This window comes from Neophocaena asiaeorientalis, unplaced genomic scaffold (assembly GCF_003031525.2).
Source record: "Neophocaena asiaeorientalis asiaeorientalis breed wild unplaced genomic scaffold, Neophocaena_asiaeorientalis_V1.1 scaffold5, whole genome shotgun sequence".
Lineage (NCBI taxonomy): Eukaryota > Metazoa > Chordata > Mammalia > Artiodactyla > Phocoenidae > Neophocaena > Neophocaena asiaeorientalis.
The window spans coordinates 8645700-8668055 of record NW_020174698.1 but is presented as its reverse complement, the minus strand read 5'-3'; the positions used below and the strand labels follow the sequence as shown (position 1 = coordinate 8668055).

The 22356-nt window shown below is 33.5% G+C and overlaps 1 protein-coding gene across 2 annotated transcripts in view; it reads right to left on the bottom strand.

The window, feature by feature from the left end:
• Positions 1-22356, bottom strand: part of THEMIS (thymocyte selection associated) — a 188825-nt gene that overhangs the window by 6136 nt on the left and 160333 nt on the right. Inside the window, exon 7 of one of the 2 annotated variants that reach the window (XR_003005101.1) lies at positions 13659-13724. The exons of the other annotated variant lie outside the window; for it this stretch is intronic. The gene's annotated coding sequence lies outside the window, so the exon portion shown is untranslated. The remainder of the gene's footprint in view (positions 1-13658; positions 13725-22356) is intronic. 2 annotated transcript variants of the gene reach the window in all.

Below are 22356 nucleotides of genomic sequence, written 5' to 3'. Positions count from 1 at the left end.
AAAATTGAAAAAGACGTTCCTGCTACCTGGAGCTCATTCTGTGTAGAAATACTGATAAGTTGATAAGTGAACATGGCTTATACAATGAATGCTATCATCAGCACAGAGTACTATGGGAACACAGAGGAAAAACACAGCAGGAAAGGAGAGTCAGGCAGTACTCACATTAGAGCCACATAGTTTTGAAAGGACTTCATTCCTCACTTAGATGCTAATCTTCCCTAGGACAGGGCACTAATAACATTTAGTGTGTGTGTGTTGAGGGGTGGGGGAGACCAATGTGAAAGTCTTCCAGACAAATTAGAGGAATGTTAACCACAAACAAAAAAAGTCATATATCTATGTCCTGTTGACAACTTATGTGGTTGAGAAATCTGTTTATAATTATCTGAGCCTAGATATTAATTCCATTTTATTTCTAATCAGAATATTTTTGCATTTTTAATATTCACTGAATTTCTAGAAATATCACTATGAGGTAACTCCAGGGAAGACTGCTGTGATATTTTGTTAGGTGATTAATAGTTTATCATGTTGGAGAATGACATCATTAATGGGAAAACCATTCATTTTTCTTTCCTGCTTTAAAAACATACAAGTGAGTCTACACTTGTAGCTGCCTTATTTAGATTATTCCACTTATAGGAATAGTGCAGTTGACCATTTATATATTAAAATACGTATTTCATTAATACTCATTTACTTCCATTTCTCTTTCGTGTTTCAATTGGAGCATCCTGTTGTTTTTAAATTTGTATGTAGGTAGTTTATATTTTCTGTGATTTTCAATTTCTATTTATAAAGTAGGTATCATCAAGTATTTAATGTTAAAGGAGGGTCATGTTTGATATGATTCTTAAAAAAAAAAAGGAAAAATAAGGAAGGAAGGAGAGTCCAAAATTTGTGGCTTTTACTTTGTGTAAGCATTTGTGGGAAGGTGAGAAAGATTGAGGTGTTTCAGGCTGGAAACCTAGTGATCTGTGCTCTGCACTGGCAAAATATTTGTATAAACTATTGCCAGGTATACAATAGACTAAAAACCTTGTTCAAAGAAAAGTTGCACCATTAGAAGACATGACTGAAATATTCAGAATTTTGGTATTTTTTTCGATTCAAATTCCTAAGAGAGACAGGAATTTAAACTGAATGTAGCCAACCTGTAAGAAGAGGTATAAGACACTACAACTCTGCTATAGGAAGCACTCTCTGCCTTGAATTTATAATAGAAAGTGACCAAAACTCAGGTAATTTGGGACCTTTCCATGCTTTCATTTTCAGAAGGAAAGTTTTAAATTAGTTATGCTTTTTCTATTGTATATGTTGTATTACATAGTAGGAACAGAAAAATAATTTTTTTAAATTTATCATCAATTCTACTATGAGGAGTTCACCTGGATCATATTGGCAGGACCACACAGCACTCAAAAATTGTGAACACGGGTTAACCAGGTTTTAGAAGGATTTTGATGTTGACTTCCTTGGAGAGGGAAATGGCAAGAGTGTTAGACTGGTGGGGAAAGGATAGACACAAATATTTGAGTGGATAGGAGTACAGTCGGTGGCAAAGACCTCTAGCTGTCCTCCATGTTCACTTCCCCATTATCTCACAGCAATATAACTCAATAAAGTTTTACACATAATACCCACTGCGTCGTTTTCCCCTCCATACACACACCTTGAACAAAGATTACATTTTCCAGCACCCCTTTCAGGTAGATATGGCCCTGTGACATGTGGAGTGGGACATGAGCAGAGTCACGTGTAGAATTTCCAAACGTGGAATTTTAGGGACCACTCCTTCATTCCTGTCAACTGGAATGTAAATGTAAATGTTGGATGAGTGAAAGTCATCTTGTATCATGTGGATGAGTGCTAGACTGGAGGGATGAAGAGCAGCAAGATATAAGAAACCTTATTTTTATTGCAAATCTTACATACTGTGTACTGTGCCCCAACACTTGAAAAACTATGAGGGCTGTCTTACACCAGAGTTACACAACAATACCAATTGTTCTGTCTTATTTCTTTCATACTTATATTGAAATCATTCTGTATAAGAATAATTTTGAATAACACTTCACTTAACATCTATTTATTATCTTATCATAAAATAGTATTAATTTGATCACTATTTGTTTCTAACAGGGGATTTTGTTAAAACACAAACATAACTGACATTAAAGTTAAGATTTATGATTTAAAACTGATTATCTCAACATTTAACTGAGACGAAAACTGTGCTGAACAAAAACAATTAACACTTTAAATAGCATAAATATATATTTTTATATAACATAAAGTTATACATACATATACAAGTGAGTACTGTTCTCTAAAAATGTGGGCTGCATGCTTGTGGCAGAATATAATCTGGAACGTGTGTCTGTCAATCATAAATTGGTCAGCAAAACAGTAATCACTCTAGATGTTGCAGGCAGAAATATTAACACTAAAAATTAGTTGATTGCAGAATTATTGTTAGGGCTGGAGGAACAAAGCTCAAGGAAAGCTGCCACTGAATCCAGCAGATAAGGAGACTGAAATATAGAGTATTTTTCTATATTTTTAGTACTCTCAGATACTTCTTTTTTTTATTAATTTAATTTATGTTTTTTTGAAGCAGATTTTTCATAGGATAATTCCCAGAGTCTGATGCAGACCTCATCTGCAGCCTGCCCGGATATCTGCCCACGTCTGTCAGAGAAGAACTAGGGCTGCTTCTTCTTCTCTTCCATCTTACAAATCCTGCAATTGTATCCAGAACTTTCCTTCACACGTAAATCAAGGAAATGTCTTCCCCGTCAGTCCAACGGATTAAAGATTATGATGAACTAACAATAGGCAAATTGTCACAGCCCACACTTCTGTTAACTCAGCATATGTAAACATCCTTCTAGCCTTATTTAATTTTCAAATGCCAACAATAAAATCAACCTCATGTTCCATCAAACATGACGGCACCATCCTTCCTACAAATGAATACAGGTTCCTCCTCTATCCAGAAAGTGGGGAACACAAGTTTTGTCATTTACTCTCTGTATCCATCATGATCATTTCCCTTCCCTTCTAGGTTCAATCAAATTTCCCTTGGACATTCTGTAACCCAACAGTAAAATTTTAGGGTCAAATTTATATTAAAGTATAGGGAATGGAAAAGAAGCCACTTAAAAGATACAAATATATGAATAATCAAACAAGGAAGAAAATAAACCTATCCTCAATAGTAGCCATTATTGGAACTGGTTGGGGGAAAATTGTGACTTACCTCTTCTAAACCTAATCAAAATTCTTGTCCTTGTGGAATGACCCAAGACTTTAATCCTGAAGTGTCTAAGCCTATAATAGCCCTGCATGTATTGAGTTGCTGCAGAAGTCCACTTTTGACTGTTATCATCATATCTTGCAGAAAGGTCAATTAACTCAGCCCATTTTTCTTTATCTACCAATCTGAAATAGGAAACCCCTTGAAGCCATAAGCGATGATGGAAGAAGAGCTAGCAGTGCAGTATAATTAGGTGTTTCTAATTACTACTTCCAAGAGTTGTTACCAGTATGATTAAACAGCTTTCAGAGAAAATAAAAATACTACTTACAACAAAAGTTATTGCAAGGGTAACCCAAGAACATTTGTCAACAAGAGGTACACATTTGATGAGTTTTTTAGCACAAGGATAAGAAATATTTGTCTATTTATTGCCCATCTCATAAACAGCCACCTCCGTTAATTCATACTTGACAGGACAGCGTCATGGCTCATGTAGATGTACCTTATTTATTTGTTCTAGCCAAGGTTGGGTTGAAAAGAAGTAGTAATATTACCTCACTATGAGCACCCACAGTGATCTTTGTAATGTATAATTCAAACCAAGTTTCCCCCTTGTTTTCAGTCTACTTTAACTTTGAATTCTGTAGAAGACTACTTAAAAAAGGTTCAACTTTAGTAAATCTATAAAGGTATTAGTGACCTGCTTCTCAAATGAAAATACATATGGGGGTGTGTGTGTGTGTGTGTGTGTGTGTATGCATATATTGCAGGGAAATAGGCCATGAAATACATATTTTAAAAATATTTTTGTGACTGTAATGAACATTTAATAATGTTGTATCCACTTTTTGGCACCACAGGTCTGTAATAAATATCCTCTGTCTTACAGCTCTAGCTTTGGATATTTTAGAATGAGCTTCACTTCAGCATTCCTAGCTAAAATAGTTTATGTTTGCTTCTTAATATTATCTACATATTACCTGAATAGATGAGTGTAATGCATAATTTTTTCCCCAACTAGTTATTTCTTTTTTTTTTTTTTTGCGGTACATGGGCCTCTCACTGCTGTGGCCTCTCCCGTTGCAGAGCACAGGCTCCGGACGCGCAGGCTCAGCGGCCATGGCTCACGGGCCCAGCCGCTCCGCGGCACGTGGGATCCTCCCGTACCGGGGCACGAACCCTTGTCCCCTGCATCGGCAGGCGGACTCTCAACCACTGCGCCACCAGGGAAGCCCTATTTCTTTTAACTTTATTTTTTCTGGTGAGTAAATTAATGGTATTTCATTGGGTTTCTTAAATTTGCATTTTACATTGGTGTGGTTGGACATGTTTTCATATATGTACTTATTTATATGTACTAAAATTTGGGTATCATCATCTATGAATTTACTGTTTGTATTATTTACCAATTTGGGATATCTGATTGGTGAAAAAATGTCACCCCATTGCTTGTTTACTTATAATTTACATTTCCCTGACTACAAGTGAGGTTGAATAAATTTTCATGTGTTTATTGACATATTTTATCTCATTTGCTGTGATTTGACTGTTTTTGCCAATTTTCATTTTCTCCTCAAGTTATAATGTCACTTTGCATTTTTCTATACAAACTTCATTTTCTATGTGACAAAGAATTTTTAATTTTTTCTCTTTCTTTTTGACTTTTGAAATAGTGACTTTTAAAAGCAAATTTCTTTCACTTTAGTTTTTTTAACTTTTTAAAAAATTGAATTAAAGATACTTCAAGTTCTATAGTGTTTTACAATTTTCAAAAATTTCACACACATTATTTCATATAATTCTGTAATGACCCTGTTTTTAATCCCCTACCTCTATATTGCCCCTTCCCCTTCCCTATCCCCACTGGTAACCACCAGTTTGTTCTCCATGTCTGTTAGTCTGCTTCTTTTTTATTTTATTCACTAGTTTGCTGTATTTTTTAGATTCCACATATAAGTGATATTATACAGTATTTGTCTTTCGTTGTCTGACTTATTTCACCTAGCATAATGCCCTCCAAAGTCTATTCATGTTGATGCAAATGAAATAGTGACTTTTGCCATGCACTTACCCATTTTTCAGTTTGTGAAATCTGAATATACATCCTTGATTTCAAAATTCTCTCCCACATCAATTTTATGCAGATTCACATAAGTTGTATTCTGATCATTTTACTCTTATTTTTCACCACATGGTCTTTTAATCGATTAAATCATGTTCTTTACAGTTTGATCCAAGATATTAATATCACTATATTTATTAAAAAATAAAGAAAAAACATACTTTAAAAAATTTAGCTAAGAGAAAAAATAAGCTTTTTATTTTATACTAATAACTGGGAAATATACTTTTTAAAAAATAATCTAATCTATGAGGGGTCTATGAATACAAATTGTATGCATTTTCAACCAACATGTTCTGGTGATTACATCCTCTTTCATTTTAAATCAAGTCCATAACACTGATGGAAGAAATTTTCATGTATTGAGGTATGGGGAAGTCATTCTGGCTTACACATGATTTGGCTTGAACTTTATGTTAGATAGGCAGCCTGTTGTATGGCCTGTCAAACATGCATTGTACATCTGCTTTAGCCATTAAAGAAAAGAATGCATTTAAAAATCAAAATGGAGTAAGAGTGGTCCAGGCCTTCAAAATGGAGGCAGCTGGCCATTGTGGATATGGTTTCAGACATGTTCTTGCATCACTGAGAACTTAAATTTCCTGAACTCTGTCAAACTCATGGACACCACCAGCTGTTTTCAAAACAACATCTGCTAGCAGCTGCCAGCTGCAACCTTATGGTCCCAAAGTCTCCCGTTGCATTTATGTAACAATTTTGGACCCCAACCAATCCTTGCTTAACAAGTACCCTTACTTCTAATCCTAATTCTTAACAATTTATGTAACTTTGCATTTTTGCCTTTATAAGCCTCCCCATTTTGTGGTCCCTTGGAGCACAATTTAGGTGCTTCTTGAATCTGTATTTCCGAGGCTGTGGTGCTCAGTTTGGCTCACATAAAACTCTCTTCTATTTCTTATTATAGATTGTTTATTTGCTTCAACACCACTATTCTATTTTTCTTTTAATCCAAGAGGACTTGATGTGTCCTTTTTAAATGCTACTGTAAATCATACAGATCAGCTCAGACTATTTTATCTTCAAATTACAATACAGTAAAATTGACTTTTTTTCCTTTTGGTACACAGTTCTATAAATTTTGAGACTTGTATAGAGTAATATAAACATGAACTATAGTCAGGACACAAAAGAGTTTCATCAATCCCAGGACTCTTTTATGATATCCCTTTATAATGACCACATCCCCCATCTCTATCTCTGGCAACCACTGATCTGTACTTCATGACTATAGTTTTATTTTTCTGAGAAAATCCGACAGTATCATACAGCATGATATTTTGATACTGGCTCTTTCACTCAGGCTTTGTAGTTCACTAAATTCTTTGAGGAGTTTTGTTGTTGTTGAGTTTTTTTGTTCTGCTTGTGTTTTATTATTTTCTTGCTGAGTAGTATTCCATTGTATGGATGTGCCAGTTTGTTTATCCACTCACCCACTGAAAGATATTTGGGTTCTTTCCAGGTTTTGGCAATTATAGATTGAATTGTTATAAATAATCAACCATTGCATGATTGTTATAAACAATCATAACGTATGTGTAAACATACATTTCATTTTCATTTCTCTAGGGTAGATGCCCAGGAGTGGGATTGTAATATCAATGGCAAGTATCTGTGTAATTTTATAAGAAATTGTCCAGGTGTTTTTTAGAGTGGCTGTTTTAGTTTACTAGGGCTGTTGTAACAAAGTGCCACCAACTGGGTGGCTTAAACAACAGAAATAATTGTCTCACAATTCTGAAGGCTGGAAGTTCACAATCAAGGTGTCAATAGGGTTGGTTCCTTCTGAAGCTGTGAAGAAAAATCTGTTTCGTGCCTCTCTCTCCTAGCTTCTGGAGGTTTGCTGGCAATCTTTTGTGTTCCTTGGCTTATAGATGCATCACCTCATCTCTCATGTTCACTTGATGTTCTCCATGTGCGCATAACTGTGTCCAAATTTCTTCTTCTTATACCGATACCAGCCATATTGGGTTAAGGGCTCACCCTAGTCCAGTAAGACATCATTTTAACTAATTACATTTGCAATAACCCTATTTCAAATAAGGTCAACTTCAGAGGTACTGAGGGTTAAGACACAATTCAACCCATAGCAGTAGCTATGTTATTTGGTATCCTCACCACAGAATTCCAGTTCCTCTACATCCTCATCCACACTTGATATTGTCAGGAATTTAGCCATCCTAATAAGGGTATAGTGGTATTTACCATAGTTTTTATTTTCATTTTCTTAATGGAAAATTGTATTGAATATCTTTTTATGTGCTTATTTCCCATCCTTATATCCCTCTTTGGATGGAACTGTCTCAAGTTCTTTACCCATTTTCAATTGGGTTGTTTGTTTTCTAAATGTTGAGCTTAGAGAGTTTATTATATATGATGGGTACAAGTACATTTTAGATACATGATTTGCCAACATTTCTTCCTAGTCTTCCTTTTCATTTTCTTAATTCCATCTTTTGGAAGGTAAACCTTTTTAATTTTGATGAGATCCAATTTATTATTATTTTCTTTTATGAATTATGATTTTGGTGTCAAGTCTAATATTGTTGTCTACCTCCAGGTTACAAAGATTTTCTCCTACATTTTTTCTTTTGAAAGTTTTATAATTTTACATTTTACTTTTAAGTCTATGGTTTTCTTTGAGTTAATATTTATATAAATTGTCATGTCAAGGTTTGATTTTTAACATACAGATGTTCAATTTTCCCAACACATTTGTTTAAAAGACTATCCTTTGACCACAGTATTTCTTTGGCTCTTTTGTCAAAAGTCAGCTGGCTTTATTGGGTCTATTCTAGAGTCAGTGGGTCTGTTTCTGGAATCTCTGTTCCATCCACTGTCTACCCTTTCACCTATATCACACTGTCCTAATAACTGTAACTTTGTAATACTAAGTCTTAAAACTAGGTAATGTTATTCCTTTACATATATTCTTCTTTTACAAAATTGTTTAGTTATTCAACTTCCCTTGACATTCTCTTTGCTATTCCATGTAAATTTGTGAATCAACTTGTCTACATATTAAAAATCCTGCTGAGATTTCAATTGCATTGTGTTAAATTTTTATATAAGTTGGGGAGAATTTAAGTGCTTACAAAAATGAGTCTTTCAACAATAAACACAGCATGACTCTATGGTTTCTAATCTTTTGATTTTTTTTTGGTTAGAATTTAAAATTTTCAGTATGAAGACCTATACATGTTTGTTAGAATTGTATCTTAATATTTTATCTGGGATAAAATATTTTCAGTCATATTAATTTTTTTCTAATTTTTGTTTCCAATTGTACTTTGCTAATATATAGACATAAGATTAATTTTGATTTGTAAACTTGTATACTGCAATCTTACTAAGCTGACTTAATTCTTAGATTTGTTTGTAGATTCTCTGAAATTTTCTATGTAGACAAGCATGTTGTCTGTGAAGAGAAATATTTCATTTCTTTTTCTGAAAAGTATGCCTTTTGTTTCTTTTTCTTGCTCTATTGCACTAAGCATTCTGTACAATTTTGAATGGGAGTGGTGAGAGTGAACTTCCTTACCTTGTCCCCAGTCATAGGAGGAAATCTTTCAATCTTTCATCATTAAGTATGACATTAACTGTAGGGCTTCTGTAATGTCTTTTAGTCAGATTGAGGAAATTCCAAGCTCTTCCTAGTTTTCTCAGAGTTTTTAACCATGAATAGAATTTGTATTTTGTCAAGTGCTTATTTTGCATTGATATAATCTTACAGATTTTATTTTTTATATTGTTAAAAATGCAGACTACATCCACTGATTTTTTTTTTTTTTTTTTTTTTTTTTTTTTTTTGGGACACGGGGCCCTCCCTTTTTTTTTTTTTTTTTTTTTTTTTTTTTGCGGTACGCGGGCCTCTCACTGTTGTGGCCTCTCCCGTTGCGAGCACAGGCTCCGGACGCGCAGGCCCAGCGGCCGTGGCTCACGGGCCCAGCCGCTCCGCGGCATGTGGGATCTTCCCGGACCGGGGCACGAACCCATGTCCCCTGCATTGGCAGGCGGACTCTCAACCACTGCGCCACCAGGGAAGCCCCATCCACTGATTTTTAAATCAGTTTTGTATGATTAGGATAAACTCCGCTTTGTAGAGGTGCATTACTCATTTTATATATTGCTGAACTTGATTTGTCAATATTTTATTGATGATTTTTCTATCAAAATTCATGAGAAATATTGGTCTCTGTGTTTGTTTTACTATCAGGGTAATAATAAACTTATAAAATGGGTTGGAAAGTGTTTACCTCTCTTCTATTTTCTGGAAGAGATATACAGAATTTTCAATCTCTTTTCTATTATTCATATGGTTAATTTCCATTGCTCTACCTTTCTTCTCTCAATTCCATTCAGCTACTGAGTTCATCTACCATGTATTTTATTTTTATTATTATATATTTCTGTGTTAAAATTTCTATTTATACATATCTTCTATTGCTTTAGTACTTAAAAAAATTTCCATTTGTTTCAAGAATGTTCATGATTACATGTTTGAGCAATTTTATGATAGCTGCTTTAAAGTTTCTGTCAAACAACTCCAACATGTACATCATCTCATCCTAAGCTTCTGTAAATTGTCTTTTTCCATGAAAATTGACATTTTCATCTCTCTTCATAAGCCAAGTAATTTTGGATTGTGTCCTGGACATCTTGACTGTTTCATTACGAGACTCTGGCATTGTTTAAATCTCCTGGAGAATGGTGACATTTTTATTTTAGCAGATAATCTACCCAGTAAATTTCACACTGTGAATTTCTACCCATCTTTTGTAGGCTATGGTTTCAATGTCAGCTCGGTTTTTGAAGCCTTGAAATGCCACAGCACTACTGGATATGTGCCCTATTTAGCGGTCAGTCTGGGATCTGGGAAATTCGATGTACTTATTAGCTCAGTTCTCAAAATCTTATGCTAATTTGAAATAGATCTATGCATATGCAAGTCGAAGTAAGCTCAGAAGTTCTTAATTTGTGGATGGCCTTTCTGAGCTCTTCCTTCTCCATGAATCTGGAGATAGCTTGTGCTTATCAGCTGACAGTTGATGTACTCTTAGATTCATTTGAATAATAAAATACCCAACTAAAATCCTATTACAAAGACTCTGTTCAACTGAGAAAACTGTTAAAAAACAAAAGAAAACAAACAAATACAACACTTTCTAAAAACCAAACTGCCATATAGCTTATTCCTATGTCATATCACCACCCTGTGGTCTTTATATCTTAGGACTTAACAACACCACAAATCAAGTTTTCCTTTAGGATATTTCCTAGTTTTCCTTAAAAGTGGTCTGTGAAACTGCACAAGATAACAGGACTCTGCAGAACTGCCAGAAAGGTGCTTTGAAACACAAGGTATATGGAACCTCTTAGATAAAGAATTATATGGAAAGAGGAGAAAATTATTAGTTAGCCCATATCTAGAATGAAGACTCAATTTTCAGATTAGCTTGATTTTTATGAACTATTTCAGATCCTTAGGTCCCTATCTTTAGTCATGGAAATACACTCAGAAATGATAAAGTCAGCTATGTGTATCTATAGTAAAAAATATTCTGAAATACCTATGAAAATCAATAGAAACATAATACCCAACTTACCCCAAATAATGGGTGTTCTAAACTGGGCTATCTTTAAGTGGATATTTTAAAAATTAAATTTTGTGAATATCAAGTTCAATTATTCACAAATTATTGACAGTAATTTTATCATACAAAATTAAGCATAAAATATGAAGAAACTGTTTTACCATGTTGATAGATTAAATTTAACTAAACAAAGCACCATCCTTCAAAAAATCCTCAGTTTTACATAGAAAAGTATAAATTATAGTAATGGCTGTCATTGCTTTTACAATTATGAATTCTTATCTATTTGAATTACCCTTCCTTGTTTCAGTTGATTCTGACATAAAGAGATATTCTCAGACCAATGGGCAATTTTGATCAAGGGATCAGCTAAATTTTAGTGTGTATAACAAAACAAAATTATATGTATACAACAAAATTATAACAAAAATTAGCTGCCATTCATCTTTCCCAACAGCAGTGAAAAATCAAAATGCATTTTAACTATTTTGGGGTATAAAAGGACAATTTTTTGTATTTAAAAATAGGTAAAGTATTTGGTGTGTTGGACTTTACATTTTTCTAAGAATTGAGATTCTTATAATGAAAATGTAAGTTATTATTGTAGTAGTAATGTTACTGTAGTATGATGTATCTTTATCAATTCTCTTCAACAAAGTATTGACAGGTACTCATCTATTCCTTTCTTTACAAACAAAATTAAAGATATAGTCACAACATCTTGAAGGATGGAGAAGGAGGGGTTTAGTTAACTGAAATTTCAAATCTACCAAAACTAACTCTTTGTATGGATATAATTGTGGAAATGGTCTTTACAGAGTTGATCAGGAACAATTTTGTGCTTAAAACTGAACATTTGTTGGCCAAAAGTAAGGCTTATTGTAGAAAGCAGACATGGTCTAAGTTTGATTATGGAAAACATAGGTTTACTACACTTTTATAAAACCAGGTTTTTAAAGATGCTATTAGATTAAATGTTGTATTTTTTCCTCAGTTCTCACAATTGTTAACATTCTAACAGGAAAACACATAAGCATATACCCCAAATCTGATTCTAGCCATTATGAATATGATACACTTTGAAAGCATTTCAGATCATTCCAGATGCATATCTAATACTACGTAAGCTTTTTCCTGTGTTTTAAGCATAAAAGGCTTTACATATATATAATAACCACAAATGGTGTTCCTCCCTCATTTATAAGACTGTAAAATTACATGCATAAATAAAATTGATTTTCAGTTAGAGTGATTTTACTGTTGCCTAAATATTAATAAGATCCTCCCCCTTAGGCTAGCATTCACAGGCATCTTCCAGTAATTTTGTTGGCCTATTGAAGAACTGATGGGCTGCGTATAGCTTGTCCCTGACAGTTACTGACAACATTTTAAATGATGAGTAACGTTAGATTCTTATTACTTCAAATCATCATTTCTTCTTGATGTAAAAACACGTTTTCGGTCTCATATTTTTCCTCCAGATATATCATTAAATTTTTAAATTTATTAATATAACAATTGTTGAGGAAGCAAAACCCAGAAAATATTATATTGTGTTTATAAATTAAAATAGGCAGAAAATACTGTGTGAAAAAGCAGTCATGTACCCTCCCTCCCAAAGCAAAAAATTACAAGGACATTTTCTAAAAGTTCACTTATTACCAATTTCTGCTTATAACTCTTTTTTTTTCTTTAATTGGGGTATAGTTGCTTTACAATGTTGTTTTAGTTTCTGCTATACAATGAAGTGAACCAGCTATGTAATGGGGAGTAAATACTTTCATATCTGAATATTTAGATCACAGAACTATACATGATCACAGCACCCTTGAATAAAAACAACTAGCAGTATGATATGACAAATGAGGCAATGCACAAGAGTGAAACAAGGTTAACTAGAAGATCACCCCCTAACATTCAGTATATAAACAAAACATAAAGCTGCCTGTTAACATATAACACCAGAAATGTGTGTGCTATCAAAACTGGGTGTTAATAAGTGACATAATCTAAAGCCATCAACTATCCAGAGTGAGATCGATGTGTGTTGGAAATAGTGTATCCCTACATTCTTGCCTGATAAGAAGTTTGCCTGCACTTGGTTCAGTGGCAGATACTATCGAATCGTCTCCTTGACAATTAGGGAAGGTGAGACTCAGAGAAAACTCAATAAGTCTGCATTTACTCCTACAATTTTTTTTTAAAGATTTGAATATTATGAAGCAAAATTTGCAAAAAGCTGGGTTTCCTTTGTGGAGTGTAGCCCTCATTCCTACAATCTTGATAAGAAATCTTTTTCGAAAGGATTTTTCACAGTGGATTCTTATTACTGGAGATTAACAGCCCTTCATAGTGACTTTGCTAACTTATAGGACAGTGTTGCCTGATTTAAGTTTTCTCCACAAAGCACCTTATTCTACAGGTTCTACAAATTCTTTGATATATCTTACATTGTATGGCACGGATAGGAAAAGAATTAGAAGTTCAATCATAGATGTGTCATTACAATGCATGATCAAAAAACGAAGTGTGACTTCTAGATATCATCCAATGTTTTTGCAACATTTGCTGGGCACCTTTATGGCTCTCCCACAGTTGGCCTGCCCTCTCCATGGGGTCCTCAGATAAGAGATCCTTTGCAACATGCCCTTTGACTGACCTGGAGGCAATGTGAAGTCTCTCTGTTCCTTTCCCGGGTCTCACTACTTTTGCTTCCTTCAGTGCTCTTGAACAGAAAAAAAAATAAAAACAAAACTACAACAACAACAAAAAACATTAAACATGAAAACCTGCCCAACTAATGGAAACAATAATTAAAACTGCCTTACCAGAATTTTGCCTATCCAGTTCTGCAGTTTTCAGACAAAACCGAAAATTCTTTCCCCGAATCCTAGTGTTCTGCTCCAGCCCTTCCCCAACTCCTAGGTTATATCGCAAAAGAAACAGTCCATAATTGAAAATTTGACAGTTACTCTTTCAGTCTAGCTCCAGAATAAGTGTGCCTTGTTGGACCAAATTTTACCATAACTGAATCATTTGTAGTCATTACAGTAAAAATATCTAAATTAATATGGGCATGGAAGGAGGCAGCTTATGCATTTTTAATTATATTAAGAATAACTTTTTAGATATTATAGCTAAATTCTAGTTTGGAAGGTATAACTATCTCTTACCTTTTAGAATATAAAGAAAAAAAGATTGAGTGGAGAGTTAGAAGCATTTTTTTAAAAACTTGGATGTCACAAATTTTAGCTTTTGATAAACTCCGATTTTACTGACAGTCAGCATGGGATTAGATATTGTGTTTGGAAAACATTGGTGAAGATAAGGGAGAAGCAAAACTTTTGAGAAAATGGCTGCTTAGATTTATAAACTAGACAACTAGCAACATCTAGTGGTCATCCGTATGATCAACCCTTCTCTTCATTTCCATTGTTGCTTAGAATTCAGTCACATGCCAAAATTCTTGGTAGGTATTTTGAATTAGGTTAAAATAAAATAAAAAAACAGAAATAAAATAAGAAAACAATATAATCTGAAATCTAAGCATTAGTTCTAATGTATATATAATATAAAAATACAATACATATATTATTATTCACAACTGTTTGGTGTATGAGCAATAGGATTTAATACATTGAGCATTAAACAGTGTTCAGCTGCTTTACTTGTCATAAGAAGGGCTAAAATTTTGCTATAAAAAGCAGACAGGACTTAATTTTACCAACTTTAACCCTAAAAGTTAAATTAATATTTAAAAACTCCTGTTATAGATAACTATTATTTTAACTGATAGAACTGGCATGGATTTTGAACCATTATTTATTTTACTCAACAGTTTGAAATAAGACAATAAGAACAACAGGTTTTAATCCTTGAATATACACACAGTGATAGTGAGGGCTCATACGCATGTAAAGAAATAATAGCTAATAGTTACTTGGGTCAAAAGAAAGCTTCTTGGGGTTTTCATATTTTTCACGGCCAGGCTATAAATAAATAAGTAAGAGTTGAATACAGGTTAAAAACTCTCAGAAAATCTATGATTCCTTGGGAGAAAATATTTACAAATGATGCAACTGACAGGGGCTTAATTTCCAAAATATACAAACAGGTCATGCAGTTCAATATCCAAAAAAAAAAAAAAATCAAAATCAGGCAGCAGACCTAAATAAACATTTCTCCAAAGAAGACATACAGATGACCAAGAGGCACATGAAAAATGCTCAACATCACTAACTATTTGAGAAATGCAAATCAAAATTACAATGACATGTCATTTCACACCAGTCAGAATTGCCATCATCAAAAAGTCTACAAATAATAAATGCTGGAGAGGGTGTGGAGAAAAGGGAACCCTCTTACACTGTTGGTGGGGATGTAAATTGGTGCAGCCACTATGGAGAACAGTACAGAGGTTCCTTAAAAACTAGAAATAGAGTTACCACATGATCCAGCAATCCCATTCCTGGGCGTATATCCAGAGAAAACAGTAATTCGAAAAGATATATGCACCCCAATGTTCATGGAAGCACCATTTACAATAGCCAAGATATGAAAGCAACCTAAGTGTCCAAAAACAGATGAATGGATAAAGAAGAGTGGTACATATATACAATGGAATATTACTCAGTCATAAAAGAGAATGAAATAATGTCATTTGCAGCAACATGGATGGACCTAGAGATTATCATACTAAGTGAAGTATGTCAGACAAAGACAAGTATCATATGATATCACTTACATGAATCTAAAAAATGATACAAATGAACTTATTTACAAAACAGAAATAGACTCACAGACATAGAAAACAAACTTATGGTTACCAAAGGGGAAATGCGGGGAGGGATAAATTAGGAGCTTGGAATTAACAGATACACACTACTATAAATAAAATATATAAACAACAAGGTCCTGTTGCATAGCACTGGGAACTATATTCAACATCTTGTAATAAGCTATAATTGAAAAGAATCTGAAAAAGCATATATATATATGTATATATATCTATACACATACATATATATATATCTGAATCACTTTGGTGTACACCAGAAACTAACACATTGTAAACCAACTATACTTCAATTTAAAAAAAGAAAATAGACAATTCCTATTAACATAATTCAAATTCTCAAAAAGATTATTTCAAAAATTGATAATATAACATATAGTATGGATACTGAAAACATAAACAGGATTGCAATCTAAAAAGAGAGGGAAGAAATGGAGGAAAGAGATTAATGTTTATTTATGCACATTGCAAGTGCCAGACACTGGGTAGTACTTCATGTGCATCTGTCATTGTAATTCATCTCCATGGTAATTCTGGAGACAGATGTTATTGGCTGCCCCCCTCCACCCTATTATATAAATAAAGAAATGAAGTTCCACTTCTGTGATCATTCAACCAGTAAGTGACGAATCTAGGTTTGAATTCAGGTCAACCTGACTCCAAAATCAGTGCTCTCAAAGTTTTACATATGATATCAGCATTTATTTTTTAGTTTTCTAAATGGTTTGCAAGCCCAGGAGAGAAATGGCTCCAGGGTCACACATGTTGTCTTGAAAGATACCCCACTGGTCAAGTCTCTCTTTTATTCATCATTGAACAAAGTCTTTCATTTCAGGCTTTCATTTAACTATTATGCATTCATGATACTAGAGAAAGCTTAAAATAACAATCTATGTTGAAGGCAGCACAGTAAATTAAATTTACACAACATTAAAAATTTATTCATTTAAAAATCATGTATTATATACCTACAATGTGTCACTGCAAATACAAAGACAAATGACACAAACCGCCTGAATACCAGGAACGCAGTGAAAATATATTCAAACAAGTATTCACAACATTGAACATATGTTGTTGTATGCTATGTACTGTAGTGGTAGAGGAGAAGTGGGGATGATAGTGTCTGCTTGAATGAATCTTGCAGAATTCACAGAGGAGATGTTTGAACGCTGCAGTTCACTAGCCTGATTGAGGTGGGATAGAAGATCATGCCAGTTAGAAAAAGGAGTCCATGTAAAGGCAAGAAAGAGATGGAGAGAAGTAGATGGATGTGAGACACATTTAGAAAGTAATAATACATCAAGGATAATGACTCCCCATGGTCTTAGAATAATGGGAAATATACATCATCACCAGGATGCAGGAGAGCCTGGTGTGATGCCCTGACAACAGTCACTAATTATTCATTTCCTATTTTGGTATCACTTACTATATAATATAGTTGTAACATTTTCTCTTAGTTATTTTAAAAACTGTAATACATTTATTGCCAAAATGTCCAACTATATACTTCTATAATTTAGCCCTCACTCCTTGCTTTACATGGTAGTAAGGGACCATAAAAATGACTGTGCAAACTGAAACTGTGCAAAGTGCTCTTAATAGTCAATGAGAACAATTAAAATTGTTCCATGACCTTTAAAAATTTTGTCTAGACGTTAAATAATCATATTGTCATTTATAAATGTACAAGCAAATAAAAAAGAATAGTAAAACTAATATTTATCTAGTACACTATAATTTAAAATGGCAACATTGAGAATTGAAGTGTCATGTTTCTTTGTAAAACACATCAGAAATAGTGTGAACAGTCCCTGCCTTCTTTTTCTCATGTATATCTTACAATACAGAGCAAGCACACCTTCATGAATTGTCATACTTCTTTCTAAGTTTGGATCCAACATTGTATCCCTTCAAAGTTGTGAAATATCTCAGAGCGTTCCTGTAATATATAAATTTGTGCTGTTGCTACCTCTTCTGAGACGAATTCATCCTTTTTGCCACACCCACTTTCCTCATTTATGCCTTCAAGTTCCTCTGGCTGCATACTTCAACTCTCTCAAACGGCAGCATTGCCAACATTCTCACAGTGAGCTGTTCTTCCACAGCTCCATTTTCGTTTGATTTGAGTTTCACTGTCAGTGTTCTCACGTTTCTTTTATTTGCTACACTTTCATTTTGGTTGGCTTCTTTGAAACCCTCTTTGGATTATCCAATTGTGTAAAACGTCAGGTGAATTTATCACTGGGAGACAAGCAATACAACTACATTCTTTGCTGTTCTTGTGTGAACTGGGTAATAGATGTGCAGTAAGTGCCCAGTTACCAACATACTTTAAAAGAATCGATGTGATTTGTCACTGATCAATATGTACACGTGTTATTTACCCAGGGATTTGTGAACTGAAGAGCTAGAAGCCATGTTTGCTCTTTGTGAAACTGAAATTTGAACTGTGTTGTTGGGGGACTGGTGTTATTTAACTAAACCATAGACTGAAAATTGTGCGTGTTGGAACTGTGCAAGGCAGGAACTGCCTGTACACTCATGCACACACACACACACGCGCACACACACACACACACATTGGACTTACCACACCAAGAGTGTGGAACAACCGAAAATTTCATACACTGCTGATTGAAATGAAAAAATAGGACTATCATGGGAATCATTTTGGTAGTTTCTTAAAAAGTTAAACACATACCAACTATATGACCCAAACATTTCACTCCTAGATACTTACCCAAGAGAAGTAGAAGCATCTCTCCATAGAAGGATTAGTACAGAATTGTTCATAGCACATTATTTCTATAGCCAAAAACCTGGAAACAATTTAAATGTCCATCGACAGGTGAGTGGATAAACAACTTGTGGTCTATCCATACAATGAAACAGTACTCAGCAAAATAAAGAATAAACCATTTTATATGCAATATAACATGTATGATGCTCAGAATAATTACACTAAATATAAGAAGGCAGACAAAAAATTATATACTACATAATTCCACTTATAAAAAGTCTGGAAAATGCAAACTAATTTACAATGATAGAAAGAAGATGGAAAGTAGTGACACAAGGACAGGGAAGAAAGACAACGAAAAGTAAGAGGAATGGCATGTTCATTATGTTGATTGAGGTGATGGTTTTATGTCTGTAAATATATGTCCAAATTTATCCAATTTTCCATTGTGATTATGTGCAGTTTATTGTGTGTCAATTATACCTTAATAAAGTTGTTATAAATATTAAAATATATTTCATTTTTCTTTGTCTTTTTTTTTACTGTTATTAACTTTGTATATACTTAAAATTTGTATTGCTTTACACTTGTTCAATGGTAATATAAATTAATCAAAATAAATTTGGTTTAATCTTTTTTCAAAAATTTGTTCTGACCTTCATAACATGACAAGAATTTTGACTAATTATTGACAAGATATCATTAAAGTTCTATGTCATTCTTATTGTCCAGAAAATTTCTAAAAATAGGTAATGAAGTCTAAAAGGTTTTTAGACTTTTTACCTTAATTATATGACTAATAGATCAGTCACATAAAAGTGACTGATTTTATCATTAAAAGTACTTAGCATGGCTGCCAGCTGTTGGAATATGGAGGTAATTGGTCACAGAAACATTTGAAAATAGAAATTGTGTTTTTTTCTTCCAATGAGTACATTTTTCAATAAATTTAGAAAAAAATAAATTAGGATAATTCAAAATATTGAATTCAATCCTGGGCAATCCTGAATTTCAATCCTGGGCATATATTCAATATAAAAGTGTATTTTTAAAAAAATTTACTGAAATTCCTATCTATGATGGGTTTAAATATACTCTGTAGAAACAACATAACAAATGGTTGGTATCCTAAAATGAATTTATGGAGCAAGACATTTGAAATAATATTTTAAAATATTAATAAGTTTATAGTTGCAGAAATCATGGGAAATCATAGGCCTTCTCCTTCCTTCTTCATAACTTAAACTTATGTTTTGACATTAATTGAGTCAAACTTCAAGGTGGATAGGTCTATGAATCAGAACAGGAGCTTGTAGGAGAGAAGCACCACAATCTAATTGTTCATTCTTTCTTGTTGCTGTTGCCATGTTGTAACTGGGTATTTGTGGCCCCAGCTGCTGCTAATAGTGAGGTATTCTTGCAAATAAAATTAAAATTAACAAGTTTACATGCATAGTTTACTTCATACAAATTGATGACTAGTGTTCCCCAGACTATCAAGTTTCAGAAGCAAAAGAGCCATTAGTTTGGCAATTTGGACCCTTCACTCTGTGAAGTACTGTTAACCTTGCTCAGAGGTTGGAATGCTACAGTATCCTAGTAATGTTGCCTGGCATTTCCAGTGATGAACTTTTTGCTCTAGGCTGTAGCTCTTTGTAACTACTTTAACAGAAGAAATGCAAAGAGAAGAAAATAGGAGTGCTGTTGTTAAATACTCTGACATGAAATCAGGAACTGACCTAAAATCTAATATAGCCTAAGCAGTATTGATTTCAATGGCAAAATCAAAATCAAGCAGACAAAATATTTTTATTGTTAAAATGGAAATGAGTCTATGGGAAATAACATGTACATTAATACCCAAACTTAATAATTCAACCAACATCAATGCAATATTTTCTATGTCTGAAATCTTTTCTCAAAACAAAGATCAAGATTATGGATTGGGACAATTACTGCTTCATGTGTTGTAAAATTTCATTTTAAAAATAATAACTTAAAAAAAAATAATAATAACTTTTAAATAATAAATAATTGTGTTATTATCATTTAATTTTTAATGATTTTAAGATTTATTTTGTTAATATTCCCTTCTTTAAGTGTTTTATAATATCAAATACCTACTTCAGGTAAACAACATTTTTACATCTTATCACAATTTATTATTTCTTAAGAGAAAAACATGCATTTATTACCATATTTTATTTCTTAACTGAAAACCTCTGACACTAAAATTCTGCCGCACAAAACGATCCACTGTTTACTATTATGGGCACTCATTATTATTCTAAAAAACATAAATAAATCATTATTTTAAAATATAAGAAAAACCTACAATTTGGAGAATTCCCCAGTTTCCAATGAATTCTAATTACCTATTCTCAAATCCCCAGTATTAATATCTATAGGGAATTTGAAAAGACCCTGTTAGCAGTTTTATTTAATTCCCACTCTAACAGTCCTGATTACAGATTTATTTAAAATCTACCTTTACCTCTAATTTCCACAGCTTGGGGTATGAGCCCTGGAATTAGATTGTTCTTGCCTACCAAGTTGTCCAGGATTTTATAAACCCATGTCCAAAATTTCACTTCTCCATGACTTTGTTGTGAGAATGCATAGTAGTAGTATTTTGAGTACATCTTTCTATACATATACCAAAATGAAATAATTAACTAATTCATACACAAACCATGACAACAAAAACCACCAAAAGTCATATGAAACAAAATATATGGTCAAATTCCCACTCTCCTAAGGGAAACCCTGATAAAGCTAATTTACATTTTAGACTTGTAGTATCTAAATGAGAAATATATATGGATACCTTTTATCTTTTAACACTTCTAATATATAATCCAGTAATCCAGATAAGGTTATTATCAGGCAATTATTTCCATGTAATGAGAAGAGAGAAATGATATAGCTTTTCTCCTCCAATAGCATACTATTGAGACAGAGGGAGGGGGGCAGGGCACAACCCTTAAAGAATGACACAGCCATTGAGAAAAAAATATGACAGAAACTGGTTAGAACCTGTTAGGCCTAAGATGGTGGAAGATTTGACTTCCAGTAGACCTTGAGAGCCTTATTATATGCTTAATGTAATAAGCATATGTAATATGCATGTGCTAAATGACACACCCACAGGTGCCATGACAGTTCCTCCTCCTGGCATTACCAACCCAAGTGCAAACAACACACTTCCTTCCATTATCATAAAGGAGTGTTGCCAGCTCTTAAACTTAATATAAAAGAAATCATGCAGCATATACTATTTCTGTGTCTGAATTCTATCATTCAGTGTTATGGCTTTGAAATATATTCACATTGTTGCATGTATCACCACACTCATGTTACTGTAGCTTTTTCCACAATCTAGTTGTCTATTCTATGGCTCATTGGCATGGATTATGCCCAGTTTGTATAAGGCTGCTACAAACATCTTTGTACATGTCCTATTCGTAGGTTAATGCACTCAGTTTTGTTTCATTTACACGTAGGAGTGGAAATTCTGAGTCATAGAGCAGTTATTTGTTTGGCTTTGGTAGATACTGTAGTTTTCCAAAGTAGATGTATCAGTTTAAACTCCCACCAGCAATATGTGTGAGTTCTGATTGCTCCACACTTTCTCCAAAACTTGTTCTTGTCATTTAAAAAAAAAAATCTTAGCCATCTGGTGGATTTGTAATGTTATATGTCATCATGGCTCTAATTTGCATTTTCCTAAAGATTGCTGTGATTTTGAGCACATTTACATATGCTCATTATCCATTTGGATATCTTTGTTTATGAAATGCCTGCTTAAGCCCTCTA